Source organism: Amblyomma maculatum, chromosome 5, assembly GCF_055883805.1.
Source record: "Amblyomma maculatum isolate TAMU_Amacu chromosome 5, ASM5588380v1, whole genome shotgun sequence".
Lineage (NCBI taxonomy): Eukaryota > Metazoa > Arthropoda > Arachnida > Ixodida > Ixodidae > Amblyomma > Amblyomma maculatum.
In genome coordinates, this window is record NC_139348.1 from 143615789 (window position 1) to 143628997 (window position 13209).

At 43.9% G+C, this 13209-nt stretch overlaps 1 long non-coding RNA gene across 1 annotated transcript in view; it reads right to left on the reverse strand.

The window, feature by feature from the left end:
* The window catches only part of LOC146189834 (uncharacterized), a 14329-nt gene continuing 1120 nt past the window's right edge, over positions 1-13209 (reverse strand). Inside the window, exons 2-5 of the long non-coding RNA XR_014707311.1 lie at positions 11769-11866; positions 8123-8200; positions 6532-6763; positions 1-725 (exon numbers count right to left, since the gene is read on the reverse strand). This is a non-coding gene — a long non-coding RNA (uncharacterized LOC146189834). The remainder of the gene's footprint in view (positions 726-6531; positions 6764-8122; positions 8201-11768; positions 11867-13209) is intronic.

Sequence of the window (13209 nt, forward strand, 5' to 3'; positions counted from 1 at the left end):
TTTTCCTGCGTCCAACCTAACACCTACAGCGTATCGCCCACGGCTTACTCTTCGTCGTTTGTCTGCCTCCCCTTCACCTCTTAATAGGTGAGGATTCTGAGGCCTAAGCTGGCGAGATGCTAACCGAAGCCAGAGACGGGCGGACGAAGGATGGGGTTTTTCGGACAAGGAAATTCTAACATTAACGCATTACAACGTGGTACCTGTGCGGTTAATGGACGTTTCGTACATATTTGGGCAGAACAAAGGCGTTTAACACATATATGTGATTCATTTTCGTTGAGAATTTGCCCCCTTGGGAGGAATTGGAAGGATTATTCGTTTTCTAGGAGCATTAGCCACTTTGGGAGGAATTGGGAGAAGATTTTCAGCAGTATTTGCCACTTTGGGAGAAATTGGGAAGATGATTCATTTTAGAGTAGCATTTGCCACCTTGAGAGGAAGACATGGAAGAATATGAGGACATTTCGCAATTGCTAATATTTTAATATGTCGTAAAGGGTTCGCCATGTTCTAATCGTTGACGCCTGGCACGACCTGGAGTATATCACCCCCCAGGCGAACTTCCTGCATCGCCGGAAGCCTAGGGAAAGGCACCCAGCCATTGAACCTCATCCAGGGGTTGTCCTCGGGCGTCGCCAGACGCAATGTATTGGGAAAAATACCCTTGCATTACGAATGCGAGAGTGCCAGGCTTGCTCGTGATGATGGCATCCACACCACTCCTGCAGGTCATCATATGCACACAAGAGGAAACACGAAAACAGTGAGAAATGCATAATGAAGAAGCGAGTAAAACAGCGCTAGGCTCGATTCTTCAACGTGTACCAACCAGCCCATATTTGCCCTCTTCTAGAAAGACATGATGATTCTACCTTACAATCGAAAAGCCAAATACTGTTTCTTTGCGTGCGTCCACTCGGTTTACCCTCTTCTGCCCAGCTACATCAAAAACCTTCACAAATACGAGGCCGATATTGAAAACCTTCATGCTTTGCCACCTCACGTTGTTAGGTTGCTATAGGTATTCAGCGCGTTCATGCAGTGTCAGCAACCATGTTCGTTAAGAATATATTCTTTCTAGGGAACGGTGTTTTACGAGCAAAGTTCATAAAGTTCGTATTATTGACAAGAAGGAACAAATATAGAACAATGAAGCTTGAGCAGGAGTTTAATCGTTTGGTACATGTTCCCCGCCCAAGATCACGCACTTTTGCCCCTGATGGACGAGCTGGCGCTTGTGTTCTGGAACGGCATTCACATGAAAAATCTCTTTCTAGTTGTCTTGGAGGTATGCTAACGTAGCTAGGTCTTAGTGGGAAGGAAGAGGAAGAAGTTATTTCGTGCGAGGTCGGGTGAAAAATGGAGGCTAATGCAATATTTCGCAGCTTAAGATGGCCGCGTGTGTCCCGGTCACCCGTGCTGAGGGAAACGGTGCAGTATCATGGAGCAGGCGAAAGATTTTCGCAAGCGCGCAGCAACCTTCGTCATGTGGAGGCTGCTGCGAAAAATGGTGAGAACTGAGCCTGCACTCACTGTAACGTGTTCCACTGTTTACTCGACAGATATCCCCTGGTGCGCGAGCGTTAGAGCCCCCACTCTCGTCGCAATTTCTGGTCCACCAGTCGCAGATGGTCGGCCACGTCCCTCTCCATTGCCGTGTAGACAACCGTGTGCGGCGTACGGGTCTTTTCACTGCGGGAGACTGTTGTTGTCCACCATTGCGTTTGGGCATACCGCACAAGAAACCCAAAGGTAACAATTTTTGGCTACAAACACACGACTGGGCCTCATTCTGGTCACTGACCCTCGCAGTCGTATCCGCATGGGAAACAGAGGCTGTGCATACATATCACCTGATCCAAAATTCTGAAAACACGTGCGGATCAATCGATGACTCAAAACCGCGAATACCCTCGGCAACGACCATCATCTCCCCATTACCCTCAACACCTCCACACACAGTTAGAATTGTCGCCCGACTGCTATCACGAATAACACATTTCGTTACCTCAGAGCACATCTACCCGAATTAATAAGTCATGCGAGTGGATTGATATCACCGCCTGGGTTTCAACAGGCTGCAATTCCGGCGTTGAATCCACACTCCAACAATCGATTCGGTGTCATTGAATGCCAAGTTGCCGGGGGAGATCTCTCATGTCACCTTTTGAAATCTACGCTGCTCCCTGTCGAAGGTTAGCCGGGATTTCGCGGTCATCCCCTCATCTGCACTCTGCCGCGGTGGCGCAGTGGATAAGGTGCCCGACAATTGTACCGGAATACCCGAGTTCGAACCCGGCCACCGGCGGCTGCGTTTCGATGGAGGCGGAACGGAGTGGCGTCCGTGTGCTGTGCCATGTCAGTGCGCGTTGAAAAGCTCCACGTGGTCGAAATTTCTGGAGACCTTACTACGTCGTCTCTCATAGCCTGAGTCGTTTTGGGACGTTAAACCCTACGAACCAAACCAAACCAAAGCATCCCAGCTGCGTAACCGCTGGCGACCAATCCATACGCGAGGTATCCACAACTAGGCCATCGCGCCTTGTTATCCAGAGTAATAGGAAATACACAGACAATCCAGCTAAACTCACGTTGTTTTTTGCATACCATTTGCTGCATATGTAGCGAATCGCCAGCAAAGAAGCATGCGGGAGGCTGACCTCGACGCCTGGTTCCGATCACCTAACCTAAATCTTTAATTACAAAATCTTGCTGCCAGTAAGGCAGGCTTATAAAAGGCGGCTCTTTACCCCCCTCAGCGATAAAAGCCCCACATTATGGGTCTACATTACGGCACCGTAGCTTGCGAACGCTCACCTCGCCGTTTGCGTCTCGCCTCACTGGACGTCACGTACTCGACAGGCTCAGAATAATCTTTCAAATGTTCTTTGCATTCAAGGCTCAGATTCAAATTCAGTCATATGTCTGCGGTAACCTCACCGTAGCCCATTTTTCAAAATGCTGTTGCACGTTACCTAGCTCTGTCAGCGCTTGTGTAAGGCAGGCAGCTCAGGTAAGAATATTTTTGAAAACATAAGCACAAAAATCGAGGGACAGAGATGAGGCTCGCTATGATACAGAGTCAAAAGAGGCCAATAGTCAGCTACGCCAAGAAAAGAATAGGGGATTATTTCAATCTTAATTACTGCTGTTGACATGAATGAGTACTGGTGCAGTGCTAACTCATGCATGTTGCGGAAATTAGCAATAAAATAGAACTCTCTTGTGCTTTTCTTGACCTTGTCCATTACTGACTTTACTGGTGCAGTGCTAACTCATGCATGTTGCGGAAATTAGCAATAAAATAGAAATCTCTTGTGCTTTTCTTGACCTTGTCCATTTACTGACTTTACTGGTGCAGTGCTAACTCATGCATGTTTCGGAAATTAGCAATAAAATAGAAATCTCTTCTTGACCTTGTCCATTACTGACTTTACTGGTGCAGTGCTAACTCATGCATGTTGCGGAAATTAGCAATAAAATAGAAATCTCTTCTTGACCTTGTCCATTACTGACTTTACTGGTGCAGTGCTAACTCATGCATGTTTCGGAAATTAGCAATAAAATAGAAATCTCTTCTTGACCTTGTCCATTACTGACTTTACTGGTGCAGTGCTAACTCATGCATGTTGCGGAAATTAGCAATAAAATAGAAATCTCTTCTTGACCTTGTCCATTACTGACTTTACTGGTGCAGTGCTAACTCATGCATGTTGCGGAAATTAGCAATAAAATAGAAATCTCTTGTGCTTTTCTTGACCTTGTCCATTACTGACTTTACTGGTGCAGTGCTAACTCATGCATGTTGCGGAAATTAGCAATAAAATAGAAATCTCTTCTTGACCTTGTCCATTACTGACTTTACTGGTGCAGTGCTAACTCATGCATGTTTCGGAAATTAGCAATAAAATAGAAATTTCTTCTTGACCTTGTCCATTACTGACTTTACTGGTGCAGTGCTAACTCATGCATGTTTCGGAAATTAGCAATAAAATAGAAATCTCTTCTTGACCTTGTCCATTACTGACTTTACTGGTGCAGTGCTAACTCATGCATGTTGCGGAAATTAGCAATAAAATAGAAATCTCTTCTTGACCTTGTCCATTACTGACTTTACTGGTGCAGTGCTAACTCATGCATGTTGCGGAAATTAGCAATAAAATAGAAATCTCTTGTGCTTTTCTTGACCTTGTCCATTACTGACTTTACTGGTGCAGTGCTAACTCATGAATGTTTCGGAAATTAGCAATAAAATAGAAATCTCTTCTTGACCTTGTCCATTACTGACTTTACTGGTGCAGTGCTAACTCATGCATGTTGCGGAAATTAGCAATAAAATAGAAATCTCTTGTGCTTTTCTTGACCTTGTCCATTACTGACTTTACTGGTGCAGTGCTAACTCATGCATGTTTCGGAAATTAGCAATAAAATAGAAATCTCTTCTTGACCTTGTCCATTACTGACTTTACTGGTGCAGTGCTAACTCATGCATGTTTCGGAAATTAGCAATAAAATAGAAATTTCTTCTTGACCTTGTCCATTACTGACTTTACTGGTGCAGTGCTAACTCATGCATGTTGCGGAAATTAGCAATAAAATAGAAATCTCTTGTGCTTTTCTTGACCTTGTCCATTACTGACTTTACTGGTGCAGTGCTAACTCATGCATGTTTCGGAAATTAGCAATAAAATAGAAATCTCTTCTTGACCTTGTCCATTACTGACTTTACTGGTGCAGTGCTAACTCATGCATGTTGCGGAAATTAGCAATAAAATAGAAATCTCTTCTTGACCTTGTCCATTACTGACTTTACTGGTGCAGTGCTAACTCATGCATGTTGCGGAAATTAGCAATAAAATAGAAATCTCTTCTTGACCTTGTCCATTACTGACTTTACTGGTGCAGTGCTAACTCATGCATGTTGCGGAAATTAGCAATAAAATAGAAATCTCTTCTTGACCTTGTCCATTACTGACTTTACTGGTGCAGTGCTAACTCATGTATGTTGCGGAAATTAGCAATAAAATAGAAATCTCTTGTGCTTTTCTTGATCTTGTCCATTACTGACTTTACTGGTGCAGTGCTAACTCATGCATGTTGCGGAAATCAGCAATAAAATAGAAATCTCTTGTGCTTTTCTTGACCTTGTCCATTACTGACTTTACTGGTGCAGTGCTAACTCATGCATGTTGCGGAAATTAGCAATAAAATAGAAATCTCTTCTTGACCTTGTCCATTACTGACTTTACTGGTGCAGTGCTAACTCATGTATGTTGCGGAAATTAGCAATAAAATAGAAATCTCTTGTGCTTTTCTTGATCTTGTCCATTACTGACTTTACTGGTGCAGTGCTAACTCATGCATGTTGCGGAAATTAGCAATAAAATAGAAATCTCTTGTGCTTTTCTTGACCTTGTCCGTTACTGACTTTACTGGTGAAGTGCTAACTCATGCATGTTGCGGAAATTAGCAATAAAATAGAAATCTCCTGTGCTTTTCAAGACCTCGTTCATTATTGGCTTTTTTCGGGTTAGTACACTAAAAAACACAGTAATCTTCGTCTTGTTTACGAGCATGCACTCGGCAATGTGGACCTAGCAACAGAAAGGCAAGTTTCCTTGCGTTATCAACACCTAAAGGAAAGCAAGAGCAAGATCCTTATCACATGAAGCTGCTTGTATGCTTTATCTGACGAATTTCTTGAGGCACATTGCATAAGCGCGCTATCGTCTGAAAAGAAATGCTTTTGCTTTCATGAAATCAAAGTGAAAATTTGCAGGACGCAGACGCAAAGCGCCTTAAATATCGTTTTTTCAATGGGCAATTTGTCTTTTTAATTTTCCTTGTATAAATTACAGTAATTTTAAAATTATCGTTACCACAACATAAACGAATATTCCAAACACACCTTAGTAAGTTGTGCACCAATGATTGGGAGTATTGTTTACATAAGAAATGCTCTCTGAAGCCAAAGTGAACTACCTGAGTGGATTTGTATAATGAATGACCTTTGCAATTTTGAAACGATGGCAGTCAACGCTCCACCAAGTGCGGTGGAAGTCATTCTTTTTACGCATGTTGTACCGTTCTTGCCAAGCCAGCAATAGTAATAATAAAAAAAAACCCTAAATGGCCTGTGCACTGCGTGCCTATCTTGCATACAATAGACTTGGGCTCAAACCAGATTGGCGGCAAATTTATTTCATTGAATTATTTTTAATTCCTCAAATATCTCAATTCGAGGAACCTCGTCACTAATTTTGGCTACATTTCGACTTTTTTTTTTCTAATTCGTTATATAGCTTTATTTTCAATGTGGGGCGTTTGAAATTCCCGAACGAGGTCATTTGGTTGCGGCGTCATAACCTTGTAGACCAATCAGGATTTTTCCGAGCGAATATTTCTGTGAAACGATGCCGACTTCGACGGCTTTTCAACGGAGCGAGCTGCATTCGCTTCGTGTAAACAAACATTCGCGTTGAAGTGTGCAACTCAGAAAAAAAAAGACAGTGAGCTGGTAGCACTCACAGCAGCGACCGTCTCATCTGTGCTGGGACATCAGCGGTCCAATGGTAGACTTTGCGGTAAGGGCTGCCCACGCTTTCACGTTCTTCCAGGATCGTCTGCAGCACGTTGGATGGAAAGTCTTTTCGCAAGCAGGTGGCAAGACCAGCTCCTTGCCAGTAATTCCCTCGAATACCCAGCTCGTTGTACTTATTCTTGATCTTCCTTAAGTTTCTCTCGTCCCGGGCATCATATCCTGCACCAGGTGACCGAACGAAGTAGATGCTGTGAGATGAAAGTTGGAACGCTGACAGCGTCCTGAGCGAACACACGCGAGCGCCAAAAAGTGTGCGTGTGCTGTAAGCACAACCCCGTTTTACCCAGGTTAAACAAAGACTGCAGAAATTGGAAACAGATTAATCGAAGGCTAGTACAGGCTACTGTCACGCACTTCCCGCGGACCAGTATTAGAGGAAGATGAGGTTTGGCGGGATAAGCAGAAGAGGAAGAGGAAGCCGGGTCTGTCCGCTCTGGTGAGCTAATCTCCAGCGCATCCTAACATCTGTGTAAATAAACCTCGTAACAATATATATATATATATATATATATGGGCTGGGCTTTGCCGTCCCTTTTACCCTCGGCCGACCGTTGTGTGTTACATGGTTATGCCATTTAGTGGAGCACCTCGACTACTTATATCGGCCTTTACCACTGTACTGGCACGGAAGTAGAAGGCTGATGTTTGTATCACGTGGTCTGAGAAAGAAGGCACCAAATCTGTTCAGGCCTTGCTTTATTGGCTGCTTCGCAGCGCATTTATGTGCATTGCCACATGTTTCAAAAAGAAGCATGAAATTCCATGACTTTATGTGGGTTTCTCAGGGCCTATGTGACTTACTGAATTACTGCTGGACATCCAACATATGAGCCCGTTGCTCCAGCCTCGCAACAGTGTGAAGTAGTTCTAGTTCTGGCGACGCACTGATCGGGCGTGCTTTCTATGAAAGTTTGGCGCTGCTGTTCCCGATATATGCTCCCGATGTATTCCCAACATATGCTCGAACTGTGGTCAGGCTGATTCCAAAATTACGCATTTGACTACTGTGTCGTGGCTCTGACAGTGCACTGCTTAGCACTGCGAACATGTTTCGTTCAAATGTCGTGCGAAGAGAATGAACAATTTTTGGTTATGTCCGTGGGCTTGATTTTTGGCAGAGTATTTACACGGCCGTATATTGGCTGCGACTTGGTTGGCTCATGCTCTAAATGCTAGTCCGTCTCTCTGTGCTTACACTGTGGGTAATTCCATAGCAGCTATTTGTCTTGGCAAGCTTGTGGAGCAAAGCGTCTTTCTGATGCTGTTGATGTTTGAATCTACCTCAAGAATTGCACCTTGGCACCAACAACACCTGTTTAATATATGTCTTTGCCATGGACGTTTACTAAAGAGTATAGTAAAAGGAGCAGTTTCTTTTGATATATGGTCCCTACATATCGCGGTTGATGCCTTCTACGTGAAAACCTACTTTTTTTTTTAACTGAGTTCATCTTTATTTCATCGGGGGCTCGCAGTCATTACCTACATACATGAGAAAGGAAGTTCCAGCGTAAGTACCTGCATCAAGACCTCTTTTTCAGTGGCGAACCGGCGTCTTCCTTTGTACATATGTCACCCTGAAGGAAGGACCGGAGGCTGTCCAAAAAAAACATCTTGGGTGAGTGGAGCTCCCGAGGGAACATGTATGCAACACGAGTCTATAATGCGTGGTCAGATACTCACTGGATCACGCTTCGCACATATTGCACAATTCAGTTATCACTAAGTGCCCTCGTTTTGTATTTTTACGTTTTTTGATTACCTTGCGGATGCACCTGCGTGTTTCGCAGTTTGTATGTTTTCCAGAAAAGTTCCTTTAATACCCTTGTTTATATCAGCGCACGCAGCTTCACCGGCTCGACAACGGTTGGAGTTAGAAACGCTATTCCGAATGCGACGGGAGTGAGACACAATGGTTGTGAAGCGGGCAGCGAGTCACGAAGGATTTTTCTCATCGCTTGCTGTAGACTGTCCCTAGAGCGGGTTAAGTGGAGAAATATGGGAGAGGCCTTCGCCCTGCAGTGGGTATAATCAGGCTGATGATGACGATGATAATGATGATGTTAAAATACCGGAGTCAGTGCTCCTTCAGTTGCCTTTCCGGCATTGCACATTTGAAAATGGCATCTTTCACTTTTCTTACTCCTAGAATACAGACGATGATTTCTGTGCATGAAGACGGGGCTAATGTGGTTTTGACGACATTATCACTCGCAGGGAAGTCGTTATATATTATTAATGCAGCACGATAAAGCAGCGTCAACGTGCTTTTAAATTCACATATTTTATATCCCATCTTTGGGACCACAGTGGGGATCAACAATATTTAAAACGAAAACCACCTTAGATTATGATGGCCTTCAAATTTTCAATGAAATATTTTTTATTAGATTAGTAGTTTATGATTGATTGGTCAGATTATCCTAGGTAAATAATACTGTAGCAATTATAAGCGCTATTATGTTCATTCTTGACGGATGTCTTGCTCGAAAACACATTTGCGGAGAGCGCACAGACATATATAGCGATGTTTTATTGCGCGAGCATTAACAAGATTATGGAGCATAAAAACTTCCACTGAAGTGTGTACAGGAAGTGACTGTCTCTCCACACAGATACTTCAGATTGATAAGGCCATAATCGATAAGTAAACACAGGGATATAGATAATGTCTTAGTTATTTATCATCTACGTCAAAAGCAATGGCGTCTTGCAAATTTACGTGTCTTAATCAACTTCTTGCCCACTAGACTTCCGAAATTTGATTGCACATCCTCAGCGCGTGCTCCCGTAACCTTGAAATGTTTTTGCAATCCATATTTGTAAATGATTAAAGATATAGAAAATTCACTATGAGCCATGAAGAAAATCACGCAAGTTTTGTATTCGCCTTACGAAAGGTATGTTCAAAAATACCTGGAAGCGAAAACAAGACCAGCTGCTTCACTGTGTTTCATGTTAAGAGAAGATCGCACTCATAGCTATGCAGTTCGTTAAGATGAAAAGAGATATTGAAGCTATAGTTATGTTTCAAGGATAAATATTGACAGATATAAAACCTCCACTTCCGCACTTAATAAAGCAGGTGTAGAGGTTATGTTTCTGTACTTAAAGTTTATGAAGAGTATTACAACAAAAGGCCTCCCCCGTTTGAAACAGGAAAGCCGTTCGTTACTTTGAAAAATGCTGAAGATGTACTCGGAATTAAATTTAACTCTGGAGGTGGGGGGGGGGGGAAGGACGGGGAGTACATTTTAGAAGGCATGTAATTATAGAGTGGTATTCTAGGGAACCGACAGATGTTTGTGTGTAGGTATACTTTTAGTGGATGCATATCCTGCTACGTTAGAAACGAGCAGCTCATTTTATAAGCAGCCAGTCTATACAAGTTTTTACCGAAAGGCGAAGTATACGATCAGTGGATGCCGCTTCACTTAACAATATCTCAAAGCCGTCGAGAAATCCGGTGCGGTTAGCGCCCTGCTATAACTTTTTTAAATGCTTGGACGATGGTAAACGTGGGAAAAATCAATGTTGCAACAGCTGCTTCGTTCCCGAAGCGGTGCTCGATGGTGCTGCTAGAACGAACGGCAAGATCAAGAAAAGAATGCCAGGTCCTCGGCCACACTCTCCGATGCACACTTTAAAACAAACTTTTTGAAAGTTTGTTTCTCTAAATGAATACGCTTCTCTCAAAAACAATATTGTGCCGCATGGGGCGCTCTTGTTAAATTGCGTCGGTCGTTGCCTTTTGCATAGCTGTGCCTTTATATCTGAGATAAAAAGTGGGCTGAGCCTCAGTGCAGCAATGCAATGGAAGGCCGCCATTGTGTGTACATACAGAGTGTGAGAAAAGTGCATATAGCTTCAATAAAAATCAGCTAACGATGAGAGTAGCGCTAGGCGACCACAGTCTTCTTTCCCCAAATGATGCGCGCACACTCGTCTTCCGAGCTTTAACGGGTTAGCGTTAAAGGCTAGAATAAAGTCTGTGTAACCTTTGTGAGCGAATAGTCACGGGCACCCCTATGACAGGTTCTAACTGGCAAATGACAAGGCCAGGAAACGATTGGTCTTAGGTTGGTGCAGTGTCACATGATCACGTGGCCTGGACGATTTGGCAGAAGTTGCCGGTTCAGGTCTCTGACTTCAATTGAGAAGTGGGGGATCGAACCCTCCTGGACCTTTGCATTTCTAGTGAGACACGCTACGACTAGGCCACGCAGGTACGTTAATACGACTTGGTTAAGTTCGGCTTGATGTCTATGTCGATTAGTATTTCGAATAATGTGGTACCTTACGTCTTTATGCTAATGAGAGTGTGCGGGATAATAAAAGCACAAATAAAAAGGTTTTGTTAAGCGAGTACAAATGAATTGGACCCGAACGAGGATCAGCAAGTGCGGCCGGAAAACGTTAGCGGTCATCAAAGCGGTAGCAAAATAGATACTCTTAAAACAGAGCTCAAGTGATATTTTACATCGCCAGTTCAGTAACCGCAATTTTGTGCTCAAAATATAAGTTCTAAAAACAAGACGAGATAAAGGCGACAGTGTCGCAGTTCGCCTTTCTATTTTACAAGGTGAAGATTAGAGGGTGCCTTATTGTTTATTGGGTGCTCAGCAAACTGGCAGTAGCGGCCGCTCTATTGCTGTGCTGATCATCTTCACAGGACATGTTCGCAACTCCGATGTCAGTAGCGGCAGCCATAGTTTTATAGAGTCTAAATGTTTCCAATTGCAGGGCCTATAGTTTCCTAAGCGAATCAGGTGGCGCAACTTCGCGGATTCCGTCATGTCGGGGTAAGCCCGCCTATAAAGACGCATCACGTCCTTAGCGAACATCGCGCCGCTCTCGTGAAGCCGTTGCACACGACAGTCCAGGAGCCGGCGTGCGCGATCACAGCGGTCGTGGCTGAAAAACGTACCCCGCAGCTGCTGATGGAAGGAAGCCTAAATTTGAAGACTGGCCTCCCTGTTCTTATACCATGTTTTGGCGCAGTCTTCGAGCGCGAAGTAGACGTTGCGAAGCTTCTTGGCAGGGCTTCACTGGTTGAATCGAGCCACTCGCTCAAACTTTTCGATCCAGTCGTCGACATCTTCAACAGCACCCCCATCGAGACTAGGGGGAACATGAGGCTGCGGAAGCAGCAAATGATGCTTACTTGACCTGGTCATCACAAAAGTCTCGAAGTCTCGATGAGCTGGCGCCGCTTCAGGTAAGGGAGAAAATTCCGGGGCCAGACCCCAAAGGGGGCTGCTGCTGCGATTGACAGGCGTAGACATGAGCGGCCTGAATCCAACACTGACAGCTGCAATGTACTTTTCAGGACAAAAGTTTCCATGACACGAGAAAAGAAAATTTGCTGTATTAGCGCACACATTTTTGGCGATCTCTTGATTTGACTAGCTGGTATACCAAAATGAGTCCTACTTTCACATCATTCTGAGTTTCTACGTTCTGAGTCTGATCTCTGGAGACAGGCTACAACAGAGCTATGGGCTACGGTTCCTCATGTTGTGTCCTGGAAACTTCTGTCCCCGATAACACGTCTCCACCGTCCATCGCGATTGCAGCGGCGTTTAACATTATATGACTTATATTTTGTCCCGCCATACTTCCGGCTTTTATCATTTTGTACATTTTATCCCGTCGGCATTCTCGCATACCGCTCAACAAGTCGTTAACGACCGCTATCGCTCCAACAATAAAGTACGCACAGGTACAAGCCCAGGAACTGACATGCTGCGCCAAGTTCCTCATGTTCGTTTCATGTCCTCTCACTTCAGTCAAAGATTCATTTACAACCACCGACATATATAGCTCCGGATTTGCACTAATTTCCTCATCCTCCTGTGTTGTCCCTATAGTCACGCTGGACTGTCACAAACGCTGCTACCTCTATACCCCGCGTATTACTCAATCCTCTCCCAGGTGAACAAAGTAACGTAAGAAATAAGTCCCGTATATTCTACGACGTATACCACAAGCCTGACGTATTTCATGTGGTTCGGCTTAAACTCTACCACGCCACTGATACATAGTTACCTAAGCGCCGAAGCGGTGTTCTCGCCGACAGGCGTTATCTCATGGCGTTTGGCTCTAAGGAATAAGAGCGCAAATTTGTCTGCTGACATATGGTTCATGAAGACGCTCTGTGCGCAAGCAATTGATCCTCATTGTTCGAATCTTAGGGATTTTCTCATTGTATATAATTCAATCCTTTTTCTCTTAATGTTTCTTTTGTGCCCATCATTATATAGTCACCAACAAACAATTCAATCAACTGTCATTTTGTTTGCTTGTTCTTTTTATTAAAGGAGGCTAACCAATTTTTTTTCCCATCGACGTGAGTTTTTGCACGGATTTTTTCACTGCTGTGTGCATGTACCAAGGACACCATGATATTGACCTAACCTATCTCTTTATGCTGATTTCAGTGAAGATGACAATCGTTAAGGTTCTCAGATACTGTACATCTGTTCGTCTATAGGCCTTTTTTATTTGCACAGTCAGAAAAGAGGCAACTATAAGTTAAGGCAAAGAAACTAGTTTCTATCCAAGAATGGAAAGCACTGCCCCTTTGGTGCGAAATACATACCCCC